The following is a 21,619-nucleotide window of genomic DNA, read 5'->3' as shown; positions in this document are numbered from 1 at the left end:
AGCTATAACACGAGAAGGAAAAGGGCCAGCAACCTGAAATTTGGTATGAAGCCCCAATGTAACACCCTAAGCACCATCATATTAAAAATATAATTGTAGGACAAGGGAAACATGTATTTTTAATAAAGTGTATTTTTGCTGCAGTTTTAAATGGACAGGCAGGATGAGGCTTTTTTTCTACTGTCATTGAAATGCACACAGGGACCAAATGTTTTGACAACCTATGAGCTGGGACACTTTCCTATGCAAGCTTCATAGACCCCATGCTGAGGGAAGTGTTGCATATGAAAGCCCCAGAGTCGGATGTGTGAATTAGCCAGGATGGTTGCTGAATAGGAGATCCTGTTAGCCATCTGGGCTAGCTCACACCTTGAGTTTCCCTCTCAGCCTGGGAGATGCCAGGTAGAAGGGGGAGTGCACATATGCTAAGCAGGCCAGCCAGCAATGTCGCACAGGTGCTGTGTTAACCAGAAATCCATAGAGTGCCCACTCTGCAAACTGTGGGCAAGTTGGAGATTGTTGAATGGGAAAAATCCCATGAGGGGGATTGAGTGGGTATGTTGGAGATAGGTTCTCAAATCCTATATACATGCTCCCCGAGCTATCCCCGTGGTCTTTCATTTTTCATTCTACAATGTGAGCGGACTTCCATCATGCTTCTAACAGCGGATAAGAGCAGCAATGACCCTGGAACGCAATGAGTATTATCACATCGGAACCAAGGACATAACTCTGCGCCAGGACTCCGTTATTGCTGGTGGTATCTATCAGACCACAACGGACCCGAAATAACTTTGCCCTATTCACAGAAGGATTGGGCTGGCAATTTGCACCCTTGCAAAAGGATTGCACTTCAAAGGACAATATTCTGGTGCTTTGCACTTCTCTGGACATTCTATCCAGTTTCTCTCTTCAGTAAGTGTTTTTGTTAAATATATTCTGAGGTTTTCGTGTGCCTGTCTAGTAAGGAAATAAATGACAATTTATTTTGCTCAACTTGTGTGCTCGCTCTAGTTCCTCAGAAATATAAAATTGTTCTACAGGTCAGTCCCCGTGACACCCACCTCCTCCGCTGGTTGGGCTGACCTGATGGCTTTTGAAGTTAGTAGTTCCTGAGGATTGTCCTGCTGGAGAGGCCATCAGCATAAGGTCTTGTGCTGAATAGTAAAATCAAATTCTTGTAAGGCAAGACTCCAGCGCAAGAGTTGGCATTCTCTCCCGACATGGTCCGTGATAACAGTGAAGGATCTGCCATACAGATAGGGGTTGAGTTTCTTGAGAGCCCATACTATGGCCAGACACTTTGTCTCAATAGTGGCATAGGCCACTTCTCTGGGCAGATGCTTGCGGCTGAGATACACCATTGGATGTTCACTGCCCTCCTCCCCAGCTGGCTGAGCACAGCCCCAATGCCAAAGTCTGAGGCATCAGTCTGCACCAGAAACCTTTTGGAGTAATTTGGAGCAGGTAAGATGAGTGTACTGGCCAGTGAAGTCTTCAAATTCTGAAATGCTTTTTCACAGGCTGGAGACCAGACTACAAGCACAGACAGTCGCTTCTGGGTCAAGTCAGTCAGGGGTTTGGCAATGGCACTATACTGGGGAACATACTTCCTATAGTAGCCTGCGGTGACCAGGAAAGCCAGGACTTGCTTCTTAGTTTTGGGAGTCGGCCACTGCACTACTGCCTCTACCTTAGCTGGTCCTGGCTTGAGGTGCCCTCCACGAACCTGATGTCCTAGGTATAAGACTTCAACAATCCCTACTGAGCATTTGGTAGGTTTTAAGGTGAGCCCTGCTTCCCTAATCCTGGCTAGCACCGCAGCTACATCAATTAAGTGTGATTCGCAGGAGTTACTGAACACAGCAATATCATCTAGATAGGCCCTTGCAAACCCTTGCATACCCTCCAACAATCGATTGATCAAGCGTTGGAAGATAGCCGGTGCATTCTTCATCCCAAATGGCATCACTAAAAACTCATAAAGGCCGCTTGGGGTGATTAAGGCCGACTTCTCCCTAGCTTCCTGGGTTAATGGGATCTGCCAATACCCCTTGCTGAGATCCATTGTGGTCAGATACCTTGCCCCCGCGAGTTCCTCCAGCAACTCATCCATGCGGGGCATGGGGTATCTGATTCCGTCCCTGCATTTAGCTGCCGGTAGTCCACTTAGAACCGGGCGGTCCCGTCCTTCTTAGGTACCAGAACTACCGGACAAGCCCAAGGGCTCTGGGACAATACAATTACCAATAGGGCCAGCATCTCCTCTACTTCCCTCTCTATGCTGCCCTTAATATCAGCTGAGACCCAGTAAGCATGCTTATGTATGGGTCTCAAATCCCCTGTAAGCACTGGGTGCTCAGTAATGTGTGTCCTCCCTGGCTTGTCTGTGAACAGAGCCCTATACTGCTCTAGCATTGCCCTAGCCTCTGCTCTCGGCCTGACACTCAGCTTAGACCCTATCTCCACCTGCTCTACAGTACCCCCTGCCTAGCCTCCCCTAGGAGATCTGGCAGGGTACTGCCCACCGGATCCCCCATTGGTGGGCTGCAAATGGCCAGCACCAATGCCACACTCAGGGCTACAAACTCGTTGAGCATGTTGATGTGATATGTTTTGGTCCTCCCTGTCTCAGCATCTACCTGTACAACATACTTGCACTCATTAATCTTTTGCAGTACCGGATAATGTCCCGACCAGGCAGCCATTAATTTGTTCTCTCGAGTGGTTTAAGAACAAGTACTTGCTGTCCTGCGATGAATTCTCTGCTATGGGCATTCTGATCATACCATGTCTTCTGCTTGGTCTGAGCAGCCGTAAGGTTGTCCTGTGCCATCCCCATGAGCATCTCTAACCGGTCTCTGTGATCTACCACATATTGAAGCACAGAAGCATCAATATTGGTAGCTTCCCCATCCCATCCCTCATGGAATAGGTCCAGAGGTCCACGTACCTTGAGACCATATAGCAGCTCAAAGGGTGAAAAGCCTGTGGATTCTTGCAGTACCACCCGGTATGCAAACAGCAAGTTCTTCAGGTGAATCTCCCAGTATTTCCCCTCTGCCTCTATAAACATACTAAGCATCTGCTTCAAGGTACCATTGAATCGCTCACATAGTCTGTTGGTTTGGGGGTGGTAAGGGGTCATGCGCCGGTGTGCCAGTGCTTCACCCCGCATGCATCCCAGAGACACTGTAGCAATTCACTCATGAATTGCGACCCTTGGTCATTTAGGACCTCGCTAGGGAAACCTACCCTAGTGAAAATGGTTAGCAAAGCCTTAGCCACTGTCTTAGCATCAATAGTAGCCAGCGCTACAGCCTCAGGGTACCGGGTGGCAAAATCCACCACCGTGAGAATGTAGCGCATCCCTGTCCAGCTAGGAATCATAAGGGGCCCCACAAGGTCCATTGCCACCCATTGAAAGGGTTCCCCTATCACCGGTAACGGTCTCAGGGGTGCCTTCACATGATCACCCGCCTTATCTACTCGCTGGCAGGCATCACAGGATCTGCACAAATCTGTCACCTCGCTGGATGCCCCCAGCCAGTAGTAACGCTGCAAGAGCTGGGCTCTCGTGCGTGTGACCCGCTGATGCCCCGCAAGCAGGATGGAGTGGGCAACCCATAATAACTGTTGACTATACCCCGTGGGTACCACTAACTGTCGCTTGCCAGTACAAACCTTAACTAACCCTGTAGCCCCATGCTCTCTATAAAAAAGCCTGCGGTGCCACAGGTAGTAATCAGACCCCTCACTTGGCTTAGACTTGGATGCTCGAAGTCTCATGCCCTCCAAGGTGGGATCAGATTGCACCGCTTCCATAAACTGAGTGCCTTATTCTGGACACCCCCTGGTCATACCTGAGTCAGGGGAACAGGGAACAGGGACAGGGTACAGTAAGTCAGTGTCAGAAGCAGACTGAGTCTGGCTTACCTGTCTGGTCTCTTCAGAGACTGCTGGAAATGTAGGTCCCAAATACAGGGGGACAGGGGCTGCTGCTTTGATCTTCGCTGACTGGCTCCTGGTAATCACCGCAACCGGGGAAACAGGCGTCAACTCAGTGGTGAAAACACAAGTAACATGCCCCAGGTCATTGCCAAGGAGCACCTCAGCATCCAACCCGAGCAATACCCCCACCTCCTCATGCCACGACCCGCCCCTAGTCCAAAAAGACCAGGCAAATTGGAGTGACCGCGGTCCTCCGTCTGGCATGGTCACTTGCATCCCGGTGCCCGGGAGCAAATCCTTTGGCCGCACCAAATCAGGGCGAACCAGAGTCACGGTGGTACCGGAGTCCAGCAACCCATCTGCTTGCTGGTCTCCGATGGTCACCCTTCACAGATGCTTCTGCTGGGCATTGTTGAGTTGCAACCTGGCTGGTGCAACCTGATGCCCTCTGTTCTCCACTGCAGGCCCTGAGGTTGCAAGGGTTGGTGCCTGCATGATCATCCCTCTGTTTGCTGGCGTCACGGCTGCGCTGGGTCCCTCCGATGGTGCCCATCGCACACCGGCAACTGGTTTTGCTGCTTGGGATTGGTGCTCCTGATGGGGTCCTGCGAACCGGTCCCTGTCCGGACAATTGGGTCTAAGGTGCCCGACCTTGTTGCAGGAAAAACACCTCATCTCGTGTTTAAATTATGTAGCTTTTGGTGCTTTGCTTGCTGCTGCAGTTTTAAGTGTCCATTGACGGGTAGTTTTAGTTACCTGGACTGATTGGGCCCCTCCTTTGGGAACTGTTGGCTTGTCCAAAGCAATCCTGCTGGCCACATACTCGTTGGCCATCCGGGCAGCGTCCTCCCAGGTCTTAGGCTTATCCAAGCCCTTATCTTGGGGGGGAAACATTGCATCAGCTGCTCCTGGAAAACCAGGTCCAGTAAGGTATGGTATTTGGTAGCCCCATACCCCGTGACCCACTGGGTTCCATGCCTAACCATCCTGTTGGCAAAGTCTGCAAATGATTCCCCGGGGTGCACATACCCATCTGGAACTTTCTCCTATACCCCTGGTCTGGGCATACTGGACCAGCAGTTTACGCTTCTCATGCCCATAGTCATCTGCATCCACGCTGGGAAGCTCCTGCACAGTCCTTTTGGCTTTTCCGGATAATAGTGGTCGTAGTTTGACCACATGTCCTTCTTTGGTATTCGGAACTGGCCACACTGATTCTCAAAATCGTTAAGAAATGAGTCCAGGTCATCCGTGCCATCAATTAACTTGCTGAAGCAGTGGTGGTCTGGCCGGCAAAGCTCTTGTTCCTCATTTCGTGAGGAGCTGTACCCTCTTGTTCCACCGCTATCGTGAGGAGCTGTACCCTCTGTTCGTAGCTGACCCCCTCTCCCCATGTGGCGAGCAGTGCACCGAGTCCAGAGGTAGCAAGTCCGGCGGCCGCAGCTGCTAACCCATCCGCACCCCCTGGCACCAAGCCACCCACAACCGGGTGGTCGTCGTCACCATCCCCTGCCCTTGTAGCCCTGGATTTGGAGGGACATCCTGCACCCAGGGCTGAGTACCGTCCGCTGCCACAGCAGCTAATAGGGCCGTTCTGCCCTCATACTCTTCTAAGTCCTCCTCCAGCTGACTCTTGGAATGACCGTCTGTTGTTAAGCCTTATCTCGTACATCGCTCCATGACTTGCTCTCGGTTCCAGGAACGGAACCTCCCTGAGCGTTGACTCATTGTTCCCCCGGGGTATGGGTCGAGAGACCAGTGAATTATCTTGTGCTCTTTAGGAGTGTGTGTAAGTTGCCACTTGTCTGGGGAGCTCGCAAGCCACGAGGTCCCACACTATCCTATAGAATCCCACAGGGGACTATAGTATAGGCTCAATCAGTATCCCACACGCTGCCACCAGTAAACAAAGCCTGTCACAATGGATGGAACTTATCAACAATTTTTATATTTTGAGGATTCTCGATTGAGCAAATAAATTAAGCAAAATAAATTGTCATTTATTTCCTTGATAGACAAACTCACGACAACTTCAGAATACAGTTAATAAAACACTTACTTAAATGGGGGGACAGAATAAAGGGTCCAGTGAACGAAAAACACAGAAATAAAGTCTTTTAAATTGCAGTCCTTTTGCGCAAGTTGCTAGCCCGTTATTTCCTTGAAATGTTAAAAGTTTGTTCTGGTTCTTTGGGGTTCGTTCTGGAATCTCCAGGGCTAATGAAATCCTGAAGCAGGGCTAGTTTCCTTGTTGCAATGTTTTTAACCTCTTGGGTTCTGGAATCGCAGCCGCTGTACTTAGATCTTATCCGCTTGAAGAAATCAGGTAACAACCACAGGAATGAGGGTTTAAGGCCATTTTAAGGACAAGGGTCCTTGGAGTTTTTCATTAGCCTCATTCTATTGGCAAGGAATTATCTTCCTCCTATCCGAGCCCGCCATGTAACATGGGAAAATCCTAAGGCCAGCCCGGGTAGCTCTGAGCATGCTCAGTGAGCAGCTTGGTAGCACTGCTGAGTAAAAAGGGGCCCCTCGTTTCTGGGGATGCAATGTCTGGAGTTTTGTCCCAAGGTGTGAAATATCCAGGAGGAGTAACAGGATCTGCTACTCAGAAACATCCCGGTTAAGTCACACTTTAAGACTCTGGGGGGCCTTTCATCTCCCACACGTCCCTAGACACATAGGCATTGCCTCAACAGGGGGCTTTTGAAGCTGGAGTGGAACATACCCCACGCTCATGTATGCATAACATGTGTTCCTTAATGCATTCACTTATAAAGGAGGACAGGAAAAAGGTTCCTGTCCTGACTTTTAAAATTGCACACAGTAAGACACTTTAATAAAAATATCTGTTCCACTTGTCTTACAGTTTTATTTTTAATAGGTGTGTGCTTGGGGGGTTACACTGGGGCTGCACACCAAAAATCAGGGTGCTGGCTCACTCCGTTCTTGAGTTAGAAGTCTTAATGGAGCGGCTCCTGTTATTCAGCACTGCAGGTAGAGACTAGCCTGCAAAAAGGGGACAACAATGCATAGAAGGGAAAATACTACTGTACATGTGTGGTGCACACACATTTAACCCCTTCAGTCCCAATGCGAATTAGGATTAATCAGCCGAGCATACTGCCTTTATTAATGCGCTGATTAATCCTATTTTCGCCATAGACTCCTACTCTTACTCTCTCTACTACTGACGGTCACAAAGAAAAGATCTCACTGGATGTTATTCATTCACCCTCAGTACATGTAATTCTAAGCCTTTCTGGGCTCCAACAACACAATCCGATTATAGACTGGACAGACTAAAGACCTATACAATGGGGTGTTGCCTCTGGGTTTGCTCCTGTATCCTCGGTATAACTTATCGCTGGCGTAGAGACCAGTACTCCTGCCAAACCTACACTTCCTGAAATATGCGGAATTCATTGATGTTTTTGATAAAGTTTGCTCTGAAACTCGTAACCGCAGAGTCAATTGAATCAAAGGGCTGCGTTTTCCCATCTCAAATGTTTCTCGGATACAATGTATCTTCGTCCCGGTTAATGGTGTGTCTTGCAAGGCAACTCGCAATTGGTGTGGGAACTCGGTCAATTGACGTGAGAACCCCGTAACCGCAAGTCAATTGACGTGAGAAGCCCATAGCCCAGCATTGCCAGTTCAAGAAGAAGCTATAACACGAGAAGGAAAAGGGCCAGCAACCTGAAATTTGGTATGAAGCCCCAATGTAACACCCTAAGCACCATCATATTAAAAATATAATTGTAGGACAAGGGAAACATGTATTTTTAATAAAGTGTATTTTTGCTGCAGTTTTAAATGGACAGGCAGGATGAGGCTTTTTTTCTACTGTCATTGAAATGCACACAGGGACCAAATGTTTTGACAACCTATGAGCTGGGACACTTTCCTATGCAAGCTTCATAGACCCCATGCTGAGGGAAGTGTTGCATATGAAAGCCCCAGAGTCGGATGTGTGAATTAGCCAGGATGGTTGCTGAATAGGAGATCCTGTTAGCCATCTGGGCTAGCTCACACCTTGAGTTTCCCTCTCAGCCTGGGAGATGCCAGGTAGAAGGGGGAGTGCACATATGCTAAGCAGGCCAGCCAGCAATGTCGCACAGGTGCTGTGTTAACCAGAAATCCATAGAGTGCCCACTCTGCAAACTGTGGGCAAGTTGGGGATTGTTGAATGGGAAAAATCCCATGAGGGGGATTGAGTGGGTATGTTGGAGATAGGTTCTCAAATCCTATATACATGCTCCCCGAGCTATCCCCGTGGTCTTTCATTTTTCATTCTACAATGTGAGCGGACTTCCATCATGCTTCTAAAAGCGGATAAGAGCAGCAATGACCCTGGAACGCAATGAGTATTATCACATCGGAACCAAGGACATAACTCTGCGCCAGGACTCCGTTATTGCTGGTGGTATCTATCAGACCACAACGGACCCGAAATAACTTTGCCCTATTCACAGAAGGATTGGGCTGGCAATTTGCACCCTTGCAAAAGGATTGCACTTTAAAGGACAATATTCTGGTGCTTTGCACTTCTCTGGACATTCTATCCAGTTTCTCTCTTCAGTAAGTGTTTTTGTTAAATATATTCTTAGGTTTTCGTGTGCCTGTCTAGTAAGGAAATAAATGACAATTTATTTTGCTCAACTTGTGTGCTCGCTCTAGTTCCTCAGAAATATAAAATTGTTCTACAGGTCAGTCCCCGTGACACCCACCTCCTCCGCTGGTTGGGCTGACCTGATGGCTTTTGAAGTTAGTAGTTCCTGAGGATTGTCCTGCTGGAGAGGCCATCAGCATAACCATGCTTGCTGCCTTTCTTGTGCTGAATAGTAAAATCAAATTCTTGTAAGGCAAGACTCCAGCGCAAGAGTTGGCATTCTCTCCCGACATGGTCCGTGATAACAGTGAAGGATCTGCCATACAGATAGGGGTTGAGTTTCTTGAGAGCCCATACTATGGCCAGACACTTTGTCTCAATAGTGGCATAGGCCACTTCTCTGGGCAGATGCTTGCGGCTGAGATACACCATTGGATGTTCACTGCCCTCCTCCCCAGCTGGCTGAGCACAGCCCCAATGCCAAAGTCTGAGGCATCAGTCTGCACCAGAAACCTTTTGGAGTAATCTGGAGCAGGTAAGATGAGTGTACTGGCCAGTGAAGTCTTCAAATTCTGAAATGCTTTTTCACAGGCTGGAGACCAGACTACAAGCACAGACAGTCGCTTCTGGGTCAAGTCAGTCAGGGGTTTGGCAATGGCACTATACTGGGGAACATACTTCCTATAGTAGCCTGCGGTGACCAGGAAAGCCAGGACTTGCTTCTTAGTTTTGAGAGTCGGCCACTGCACTACTGCCTCTACCTTAGCTGGTCCTGGCTTGAGGTGCCCTCCACGAACCTGATGTCCTAGGTATAAGACTTCAACAATCCCTACTGAGCACTTGGTAGGTTTTAAGGTCAGCCCTGCTTCCCTAATCCTGGCTAGCACCGCAGCTACATGAATTAAGTATGATTCGCAGGAGTTACTGAACACAGCAATATCATCTAGATAGGCCCTTGCAAACCCTTGCATACCCTCCAACAATCGATTGATCAAGCGTTGGAAGATAGCCGGTGCATTCTTCATCCCAAATGGCATCACTAAAAACTCATAAAGGCCGCTTGGGGTGATTAAGGCCGACTTCTCCCTAGCTTCCTGGGTTAATGGGATCTGCCAATACCCCTTGCTGAGATCCATTGTGGTCAGATACCTTGCCCCCGCGAGTTCCTCCAGCAACTCATCCATGCGGGGCATGGGGTATCTGATTCCGTCCCTGCATTTAGCTGCCGATAGTCCACTTAGAACCGGGCGGTCCCGTCCTTCTTAGGTACCAGAACTACCGGACAAGCCCAAGGGCTCTGGGACAATACAATTACCAATAGGGCCAGCATCTCCTCTACTTCCCTCTCTATGCTGCCCTTAATATCGGCTGAGACCCAGTAAGCATGCTTATGTATGGGTCTCAAATCCGCTGTAAGCACTGGGTGCTCAGTAATGTGTGTCCTCCCTGGCTTGTCTGTGAACAGAGCCCTATACTTCTCTAGCATTGCCCTAGCCTCTGCTCTCGGCCTGACACTCAGCTTAGACCCTATCTCCACCTGCTCTACAGTAACCCCTGCCTAGCCTCCCCTAGGAGATCTGGCAGGGTACTGCCCACCGGATCCCCCATTGGTGGGCTGCAAATGGCCAGCACCAATGCCACACTCAGGGCTACATACTCGTTGAGCATGTTGATGTGATATGTTTTGGTCCTCCCTGTCTCAGCATCTACCTGTACAACATACTTGCACTCATTAATCTTTTGCAGTACCGGATAATGTCCCGACCAGGCAGCCATTAATTTGTTCTCTCGAGTGGTTTAAGAACAAGTACTTGCTGTCCTGCGATGAATTCTCTGCTATGGGCATTCTGATCATACCATGTCTTCTGCTTGGTCTGAGCAGCCGTAAGGTTGTCCTGTGCCAACCCCATGAGCATCTCTAACCGGTCTCTGTGATCTACCACATATTGAAGCACAGAAGCATCAATATTGGTAGCTTCCCCATCCCATCCCTCATGGAATAGGTCCAGAGGTCCTTGAGACCATATAGCAGCTCAAAGGGTGAAAAGCCTGTGGATTCTTGCAGTACCACCCGATATGCAAACAGCAAGTGCTTCAGGTGAATCTCCCAGTATTTCCCCTCTGCCTCTATAAACATACTAAGCATCAGCTTCAAGGTACCATTGAATCGCTCACATAGTCTGTTGGTTTGGGGGTGGTAAGGGGTCGTGCGCCGGTGTGCCAGTGCTTCACCCCGCATGCATCCCAGAGACACTGTAGCAATTCACTCATGAATTGCGACCCTTGGTCATTTAGGACCTCGCTAGGGAAACCTACCCTAGTGAAAATGGTTAGCAAAGCCTTAGCCACTGTCTTCGCATCAATAGTAGCCAGCGCTACAGCCTCAGGGTACCGGGTGGCAAAATCCACCACCGTGAGAATGTAGCGCTTCCCTGTCCAGCTAGGAATCATAAGGGGCCCCACCAGGTCCATTGCCACCCATTGAAAGGGTTCCCCTATCACCGGTAACGGTCTCAGGGGTGCCTTCACATGATCACCCGCCTTATCTACTCGCTGGCAGGCATCACAGGATCTGCAGAAATCTGTCACCTCGCTGGATGCCCCCAGCCAGTAGTAACGCTGCAAGAGCTGGGCTCTCGTGCGTGCGACCCGCTGATGCCCCACAGCAGGATGGAGTGGGCAACCCATAATAACTGTTGACTATACCCCGTGGGTACCACTAACTGTCGCTTGCCAGTCCAAACCTTAACTAACCCTGTAGCCCCATGCTCTCTATACAAAAGCCTGCGGTGCCACAGGTAGTAATCAGACCCCTCACTTGGCTTAGACTTGGATGCTCGAAGTCTCATGCCCTCCAAGGTGGGATCAGATTGCACCGCTTCCATAAACTGAGTGCCTTATTCTGGACACCCCCTGGTCATACCTGAGTCAGGGGAACAGGGAACAGGGACAGGGTACAGTAAGTCAGTGTCAGAAGCATACTGAGTCTGGCTTACCTGTCTGGTCTCTTCAGAGACTGCTGGAACTGTAGGACCCAAATACAGGGGGACAGGGGCTGCTGCTTTGATCTTCGCTGACTGGCTCCTGGTAATCGCCGCAACCGGGGAAACAGGCGTCAACTCAGTGGTGAAAAAACAAGTAACATGCCCCAGGTCATTGCCAAGGAGCACCTCAGCATCCAACCCGAGCAATAACCCCACCTCCTCATGCCACGACCCGCCCCTAGTCCAAAAAGACCAGGCAAATTGGAGTGACCGCGGTCCTCCGTCTGGCATGGTCACTTGCATCCCGGTGCCCGGGAGCAAATCCTCTGGCCGCACCAAATCAGGGCGAACCAGAGTCACGGTGGTACCGGAGTCCAGCAACCCATCTGCTTGCTGGTCTCCGATGGTCACCCTTCACAGATGCTTCTGCTGGGCATTGTTGAGTTGCAACCTGGCTGGTGCAACCTGATGCCCTCTGTTCTCCACTGCAGGCCCTGAGGTTGCAAGGGTTGGTGCCTCCATGGTCATCCCTCTGTTTGCTGGCGTCACGGCTGCGCTGGGTCCCTCCGATGGTGCCCATCGCACACCGGCAACTGGTTTTGCTGCTTGGGATTGGTGCCCCTGATGGGGTCCTGCGAACCGGTCCCGGCCCGGACAATTGGGTCTAAGGTGCCCGACCTTGTTGCAGGAAAAACACCTCATCTCGTGTTTAAATTATGTAGCTTTTGGTGCTTTGCTTGCTGCTGCAGTTTTAAGTGTCCATTGACGGGTAGTTTTAGTTACCTGGACTGATTGGGCCCCTCCTTTGGGAACTGTTGGCTTGTCCAAAGCAATCCTGCTGGCCACATACTCGTTGGCCATCCGGGCAGCGTCCTCCCAGGTCTTAGGCTTATCCAAGCCCTTATCTTGGGGGGGAAACATTGCATCAGCTGCTCCTGGAAAACCAGGTCCAGTAAGGTATGGTATTTGGTAGCCCCATACCCCGTGACCCACTGGGTTCCATGCCTAACCATCCTGTTGGCAAAGTCTGCAAATGATTCCCCGGGGTGCACATACCCATCTGGAACTTTCTCCTATACCCCTGGTCAAGGCATACTGGACCAGCAGTTTACGCTTCTCATGCCCATAGTCATCTGCATCCACGCTGGGAAGCTCCTGCACAGTCCTTTTGGCTTTTCCGGATAATAGTGGTCGTAGTTTGACCACATGTCCCTCTTTGGTATTCAGAACTGGCCACACTGATTCTCAAAATTGTTAAGAAATGAGTCCAGGTCATCCGTGCCATCAATTAACTTGCTGAAGCAGTGGTGGTCTGGCTGGCAAAGCTCTTGTTCCTCGTTTCGTGAGGAGCTTTACCCTCTTGTTCCACCGCTATCATGAGGAGCTGTACCCTCTGTTCGTAGCTGACCCCCTCTCCCCATGTGGCGAGCAGTGCGCCGAGTACAGAGGTAGCAAGTCCGGCGGCCGCAGCTGCTAACCCATCCGCACCCCCTGGCACCAAGCCACCCACAACCGGGTGGTCGTCGTCACCTTCCCCTGCCCTTGTAGCCCTGGATTTGGAGGGACATCCTGCACCCAGGGCTGAGTACCGTCCGCTGCCACAGCAGCTAATAGGGACGTTCTGCACTCATACTCTTCTAAGTCCTCCTCCAGCTGACTCTTGGATTGACCGTCTGTTGTTAAGCCTTATCTCGTACATCGCTCCATGACTTGCTCTCGGTTCCAGGAACGGAACCTCCCTGAGCGTTGACTCATTGTTCCCCCGGGGTATGAGTCGAGAGACCAGTGAATTATCTTGTGCTCTTTAGGAGTGTGTGTAAGTTGCCACTTGTCTGGTGAGCTCGCAAGCCACGAGGTCCCACACTATCCTATAGAATCCCACAGGGGATTATAGTATAGGCTCAATCAGTATCCCACACGCTGCCACCAGTAAATAAAGCCTGTCACAATGGATGGAACTTATCAACAATTTTTATATTTTGAGGATTCTCGATTGAGCAAATAAATTAAGCAAAATAAATTGTCATTTATTTCCTTGATAGACAAACTCACGACAACTTCAGAATACAGTTAATAAAACACTTACTTAAATGGGGGGACAGAATAAAGGGTCCAGTGAACGAAAAACACTGAAATAAAGTCTTTTAAATTGCAGTCCTTTTGCGCAAGTTGCTAGCCCGTTATTTCCTTGAAATGTTAAAAGTTTGTTCTGGTTCTTTGGGGTTCGTTCTGGAATCTCCAGGGCTAATGAAATCCTGAAGCAGGGCTAGTTTCCTTGTTGCGATGTTTTTAACCTCTTGGGTTCTGGAATCGCAGCCGCTGTACTTAGATCTTATCCGCTTGAAGAAATCAGGTAACAACCACAGGAATGAGGGTTTAAGGCCATTTTAAGGACAAGGGTCCTTGGAGTTTTTCATTAGCCTCATTCTATTGGCAAGGAATTATCTTCCTCCTATCCGAGCCCGCCATGTAACATGGGAAAATCCTAAGGCCAGCCCGGGTAGCTCTGAGCATGCTCAGTGAGCAGCTTGGTAGCACTGCTGAGTTAAAAGGGGCCCCTCGTTTCTGGGGATGCAATGTCTGGAGTTTGGTCCCAAGGTGTGAAATATCCAGGATGAGTAACAGGATCTGCTACTCAGAAACATCCCGGTTAAGTCACACTTTAAGACTCTGGGGGGCCTTTCATCTCCCACATGTCCCTAGACACATAGGCGTTGCCTCAACAGGGGGCTTTTGAAGCTGGAGTGGAACATACCCCACGCTCATGTATGCATAACATGTGTTCCTTAATGCATTCACTTATAAAGGAGGACAGGAAAAAGGTTCCTGTCCTGACTTTTAAAATTGCACACAGTAATACACTTTAATAAAAATATCTGTTCCACTTGTCTTACAGTTTTATTTTTAATAGGTGTGTGCTTGGGGGGTTACACTGGGGCTGCACACCAAAAATCAGGGTGCTGGCTCACTCCGTTCTTGAGTTAGAAGTCTTAATGGAGCGGCTCCTGTTATTCAGCACTGCAGGTAGAGACTCGCCTGCAAAAAGGGGACAACAATGCATAGAAGGGAAAATACTACTGTACATGTGTGGTGCACACACATTTAACCCCTTCAGTCCCAATGCGAATTAGGATTAATCAGCCGAGCATACTGCCTTTATTAATGGGCTGATTAATCCTATTTTCGCCATAGACTCCTACTCTTACTCTCTCTACTACTGACGTTCACAAAGAAAAGATCTCACTGGATGTTATTCATTCACCCTCAGTACATGTAATTCTAAGCCTTTCTTGGCTCCAACAACACAATCCGATTATAGACTGGACAGACTAAAGACCTATACAATGGGGTGTTGCCTCTGGGTTTGCTCCTGTATCCTCGGTATAACTTATCGCTGGCGTAGAGACCAGTACTCCTGCCAAACCTACACTTCCTGAAATATATGCAGAATTCATTGATGTTTTTGATAAAGTTTGCTCTGAAACTCTACTTCCGCACCGCCCTTATGATTGCCCCATAGAGCTTCTGCCCGGTGCCATCCTTCCTAAAGGCAGATCCTATCCTTTGTCCCTTCCTGAGACTAAGGCTATGTCTGAATATATTCAGGAGAACTTAAATAGAGGGTTCATTAGAGCTTGTTCCTCCCCAGCCGGGGCTGGGTTCTTTTTTGTTAAGAAGAAAGATGGTTCACTCCGTCCTTGCATAGACTATTGGGGCCTTAATAAAATAACCCTGAAGAATCGTTACCTCTTGCCACTCATCTCGAAATTGTTTGATCGTCTCCAAGATTCTTCCATTTTTTCTAAACTCGATCTTCGTGGAGCTTACAATCTCATACGCATTCGACAAGGGGACGAATGGAAGACAGCTTTCAAAATGAGAGACGGTCATTACGAATATTTGGCCATGCCTTTCGGGCTCTGTAATACCCCAGCTGTCTTTCAAGAATTTGTGTGTAAGAGGACATGTGCAGAGGTATGCAATGGAGACTGTTTTAAGGTGAAATTAAATATGGCTTTTATTGCGCCAGTTTCTTTAACACAAGAAAACATCCAAACGTATGCAAATAAGGGGTCAAACAAAGCTTCTGTTCCACTTGGGAGTATTTCTAGTTAAACCTATGCAGTCCACAACTCCCTTTAGATTAGCATGTCTCCCAGGCCCAAACATATATCTTGATATGTGCAGATATACAAAAAGTCTTAGAAAGGAAAGTCTTATCTGTCTCTTGTAGGGGAAGGTTTCTTTGTTCTCCAGGTTTAGAAGTACTTTCCCCTGTGTCTTGCTGGCAGCGTGCAGTCTCTTCTGGCAGGCTCAAGACGTCTGTCTCCTTGTTCAGCTCACAGGTGTGCTAAGGAGTCTCACTTCCTGTCTCAGAGGCAGGCTTTTTCTAACACCTCTAATCAGCCAGGTGCTGGTCAATTAACCAGCACACTGCTGGATTAGAGGCAAGTTTTCTGAACAGGGTAAGTCTCCTGTTACATCATGAATTATATTTTTCGAGATGTCCTCAACATCTTTGTAATTGTCTATCTACAGAAAAAGAGTGTATCTAGAGAGGTACACAGAATAGAATCCCTTTGTAGGCGCACCGCAGACCGTTATGGAATAAATGTGGTCAGGGGAAAAAAGTGTTTAACAAAATAATAAATATTTTAATCAAAATTGTGATTTGTGCAGTAAAAATAGCAAATATTGAAAAACTAGTATTTACTATATTAAAAGACACTAGTTATGTCACAACGGTAGGTCCAGAGGGACTACTCTGGGCCCATCAGCAGATGTAGCTTATGTCAATTCACTGTGGTGCCTTAGATGTTCAGCATATCTCAAATGTATATCAAGGTATATCAAGGTATATCCTGAAGTGGATGTTAGCTACTCAGATGTGACATCTGGTGGCGCAGAGATGTATTACACCCTATGCCTAATGCTTAATTCTTCTATGCCTCTGTACTTTACTGTTACCACTAGCAGTGTGTGGTCCCGCGAGTAGATGCACCGTTAAGATCAGACATGCATATAGATACAGTAGATGGAGAGTCCCTAGCTGTTCAGTGTGGCTGGCTGGGTGAGTATTACTCTGGTGTGGGTGTAGATATACCCTGATGGTGTGTTGCTACCTCGTTCTGATCACATGTATAGTATTTCAGCAGTGATGGGGTTAATACCCACTATACATATGGAGATATTGCTCTGCGTGTTTTAGCTGGGCGTGCAGGAACGCTGTAGTTTTGGAGCTATAGACAGACTTGTTAGTAAGTTTGAAAGTGTCTGTGTTCACTTCGGTGAAAACTTGCCGTATTTCTGAATGTGCCTACAGTGTATGTATCTAGTTTCACATTGTGAAACTAGATACATACACTGTAGGCACATTCAGAAGAGTGCAGGATACAACAACGATATCTGTGTACTCCCCGACATTCAAATATGTATGCACGGGGTCTACGGGGCAAAAACTAAGGGGCGCAAGGGGCGACACGGCAAGTTTTCACCGAAGTGAACACAGACACTTTCAAACTTACTAACAAGTCTGTCTATAGCTCCAAAACTACAGCGTTCCTGCGCGCCCAGCTAAAACACGCAGAGCAATATCTCCATATGTATAGTGGGTATTAACCCCATCACTGCTGAAATACTATACATGTGATCAGAACGAGGTAGCAACACACCATCAGGGTACATCTACACCCACACCAGAGTAATACTCACCCAGCCAGCCACACTGAACAGCTAGGGACTCTCCATCTACTGTATCTATATGCATGTCTGATCTTAACGGTGCATCTACTCGCGGGACCACACACTGCTAGTGGTAACAGTAAAGTACAGAGGTATAGAAGAATTAAGCATTAGGCATAGGGTGTAATACATCTCTGCGCCACCAGATGTCACATCTGAGTAGCTAACATCCACTTCAGGATATACCTTGATATACCTTGATATACATTTGAGATATGCTGAACATCTAAGGCACCACAGTGAATTGACATAAGCTACATCTGCTGATGGGCCCAGAGTAGTCCCTCTGGACCTACCGTTGTGACATAACTAGTGTCTTTTAATATAGTAAATACTAGTTTTTCAATATTTGCTATTTTTACTGCACAAATCACAATTTTGATTAAAATATTTATTATTTTGTTAAACACTTTTTTCCCCTGACCACATTTATTCCATAACGGTCTGCGGTGCGCCTACAAAGGGATTCTATTCTGTGTACCTCTCTAGATACACTCTTTTTCTGTCCATATATCTACTCCCTAGGCAGCACGCACTAACCAACAAGGGGTTTTCGAGCGAGGTTTCTATTTATAGTTAATTGTCTATCTAGACGATATTCTTATTTTTTCTAAATCTATATCTGAGCATATCCAACACACTAAATTAGTTCTCTATCGTCTACGTGAGATTAATCTCTATGCCAAGATGGAGAAATGTCTTTTCCACCAAACATCCACTTCTTTCTTGGGATACATTATCTCTGATAAGGGTTTCTCTATGGATCCTGATAAACTTAAGGCAGTGGTAGATTGGCCCCAATCCACTTCTCTTAAGGCGATTCAGCAGTTTCTTGGCTTCGCCAATTATTATAGTGAATGTATCCGTAATTTTTCTGGAAGAGTGGCTCCCAATAAGCCCTGACGAAGAAAGATGTGGACACTTCCTCTTGGTCTCCTGAAGCATGCCAGGACTTTGAAACCCTTATGAAAGCATTTGTCTCTACTCCTATCTTACACCATCAGGACCATAAACTTCCTTTCACGTTGGAGGTAGATGCCTCGGATATTGGAGCAGGAGCCATACTCTCATAGAGACAGTCCATTCTGGAAAAGCTACACCCTTGCGGGTTCTTCTCAATAATATTATCCTCCACAGAACAAAACTACGATGTTGGCAACAGGGAACTCTTGGCCATCAAACTTGCTCTGCAAGATTGGAGACACCTCCTGGAGGGTACTGAACATCCTATTTCAATTCTTACGGACCATAAAAATTTATTATATTGAAGGTGCCTGTTGCCTCGGCTCCTGTCAGGCTCGCTGGGAATTGTTGTTTTCCATATTCAACTATATAATTTCCTACATTCCTGGTACTAAGAATCTAAAGGTCGACGCCTTATCCCATCAATTCGTCAGTGAAGACAAATCCGAAGACATTCCTGAGACCATCTTTCCCGCCAAATATGTAATTTCGGCTAACTCTTTTAATGTACTGGACAAGATATTGGAGACTCAGACGCTCATCCCGAGAGTATGGAAGAGCCGGAGGGTTGTTTGAATGCTGCACATCAATTTCACCAGAAGATCCTTGAGTGGGGTCATTCTTCTAGGTCTGCCTGTTACCTGGGAACAAAGTGGACTTCTGATTTGATCATACGCACCTTTTGGTGGCCTAATATGTTTAAGGATATCAAGGAATTCATCAACTCCTGTTCCCTGTGCTTGAAATAAGTCCGTCCTCAACAAACCGTCTGGTCTGCTTCATCCCTTACCCTTTCCGGACCGCCGTGGACCCACCTCTCGAACTTTATTGTTGAGCTCCCTGTTTCTCGTGGGATTAATTATATTATCGTTATTGTTGATAGGTTTTCCTAACAGGCCCATTTAATTCCTCTCAAGGGCCTTCGTAACGCTGCCACCTTGACAGATATTTATATCAAAGAAATATTTAGTATTCACGGAGTTACACTCTCTATAGTGTCCGATCGGGGGTCACAGTTCGTCTCGAAATTTTGACATGCCTTCACTCAATGGTTGGAGATCTCTCTTCTTTTTTCTTCTGGGTATCATCCCCAAACCAACGGACAGACCTAAAGAACAAACCAGTCACTAGAGCAATACTTGCAGTGCTTTATTTATGATGCACAGGATAACTGGGAAGAACTCCTCCCATGGGCCGAATTCGCTCATAACTCACTCAGAAATGAGTCTACTAAGGAATCACAATTTTTTATAAATTACGGATTTCATCCAGTGCGCCTTCCCATCTCTTCCAATCCTTCCAGAGTTCCAGAAGCAGATCCCAGAGAGAACTCGCTTCAAAATTCCTGGAAGAGGATTAAAAAAACTCTGCAGGAGGCAAAAGACACAGGTGGATCGCCATCGCTGTGAGGCACCCAAATTTAGGCAAGGAGACAAAGTGTGGCTCTCTTCTAAGAACAAATTGTCAATAATTGAGAGAAAGAACTCAGCTAGTTAGCACTCTATAACCAGACATAGTGTAACATCGTGATCAGTTAAAATAACCTTTATTAATCTCTAGGGTAACTCAAGTGGAGCACACATAAGGACAGTACAACATATCACATCTTGCCTTGTATACTATAGGGTCACATGAATAAGGTGCTAAAATAAGCATACCAAATTGCAATCCTGAATAATATGTGAGTATTTGAGAGTATTATTTAGCTAGACCACCCATGGTATAGTGTATCTTCATACTGGAATAGTAATTATATAGTATGGTTAGACAAACTGTCTACTGGGATAGTATAAGTATGGTGTGGTTAGATAATCTAACTCCAGTGTGAACCAAACTATATGATGGTGGTTAGTTTCAATTAGAATTATTTTGGCAATGGTTTGGCTTTAGGAATTGAATAGGGAATTGTATAATTGATTTGGATTGTATTGTAATTGGTTTAGGAAATTGATTAATTGATTGATGTTAAATGTATTTATGTTGCTTAGTTTCTATTTGATTTTGATGATGGCATTGGTGGTTAGGGGACATTGTTTATAGTGTATTTTATTTTTACATATATTTTGCATAGTGTTACATGATGCACAGATTAATTGCATCATGTACACACTCAATGCAATTGTGTGACATTTGATATACATTTGTGTAGCTGCTGGTTTGTTGGTTTATTTTTAAAAGTCCTGCTGGATTAATTGTAACATGCAATGTGGTGATTTTAAGATGAAGAATTCATGTTTTGATTTATGCATGTTTTATGTGTTTCATAATGGGCAAATAATATATTATCCATATCTGAATAATAGTTATTTTGCCCATTACTGTACTGTATGTGTGAGGGGGTGGGGGGATGTGTGTTGTGTATTGCTATGTTTATTGGGGGCAATTGTCCCCAATAAACATGCTATTGTGCCTTAACCCCTTCATTGCATTAGCGGATAGCCGCTAAGGTAATGAAGCTGCTTTAATGTATTTTTATTTATAGTATGCAGGAGCAGGGGGTCCCCTGAACTGAACCGCATTGATTTCTGCCTCAGGGACCCCCTGCTTCCCGAGTTACAGGCCCCAGTTTGGGGCATCGGTGCCAGTGTCGCTGCCATCTTTATAGAGCCCACGTCGCGTCTTGGACGCTATAAAGATGGTGGCGACATTGCCCTCCGATGCCCCATACTGGGGTCTGTAACTCGGGAAGGAGGGGGTCTCTGAGGCAGAAATCAATGCGGTTCAGCTCAGGAGACCCCCTGCTCCCGCACACTATTATTAAAATGTACATGAGTGCAGCTTCATTACTATAGCGGATAGCCGCTACGGTAAGGAATTATTGTTTATTGTTATGTGTGTTTTGACAGTAGTGTAGATGTGTAGGGGGTCCCCAGAGCTGAACCGCATTGGTTTCAGGTGCCGGTATCCCCTGCATAATGTAAATGTCCCGGTCACGTGACGCGGAAGCTTGAAAGTGCAGAATGTGGTTCAGGTCCTGAGACCCCCTGCTCATGTACACTATTATTAAAATGTATTTATTTAGTGTACGGTCGCCTGTAAAAGCCTTGCATGGAGATACAGAATCTCCATGCAAATGTTACAGGTGGCTTAGTTGAAGGTGGTCCCGTGGGGTCCGACGGCGGAGCACTGCTGTTTGAAGAAATTCGGGGCTGCACACCAGTTCCAGTTAAAAATCGATTTATTGAGTGGTCATCTGAAGTATACAGCAAGCACTCTGACGCGTTTCAGGACAGTTGTCCCTTTATCAAAGAGTAACTGCGCGTCTACTGAGTTCTCCATTATGTAGTATAGCTCCCGCCCCCAACCGTGACGTCACACGCTTCGTTACTATCGCGTGATTTGTGGAGGCCCCCATCCCATTGGATGC

Source organism: Ascaphus truei, chromosome 4 (genome assembly GCF_040206685.1).
Source record: "Ascaphus truei isolate aAscTru1 chromosome 4, aAscTru1.hap1, whole genome shotgun sequence".
Classification (NCBI taxonomy): domain Eukaryota; kingdom Metazoa; phylum Chordata; class Amphibia; order Anura; family Ascaphidae; genus Ascaphus; species Ascaphus truei.
Note: the sequence above shows the minus strand (reverse complement) of the source record.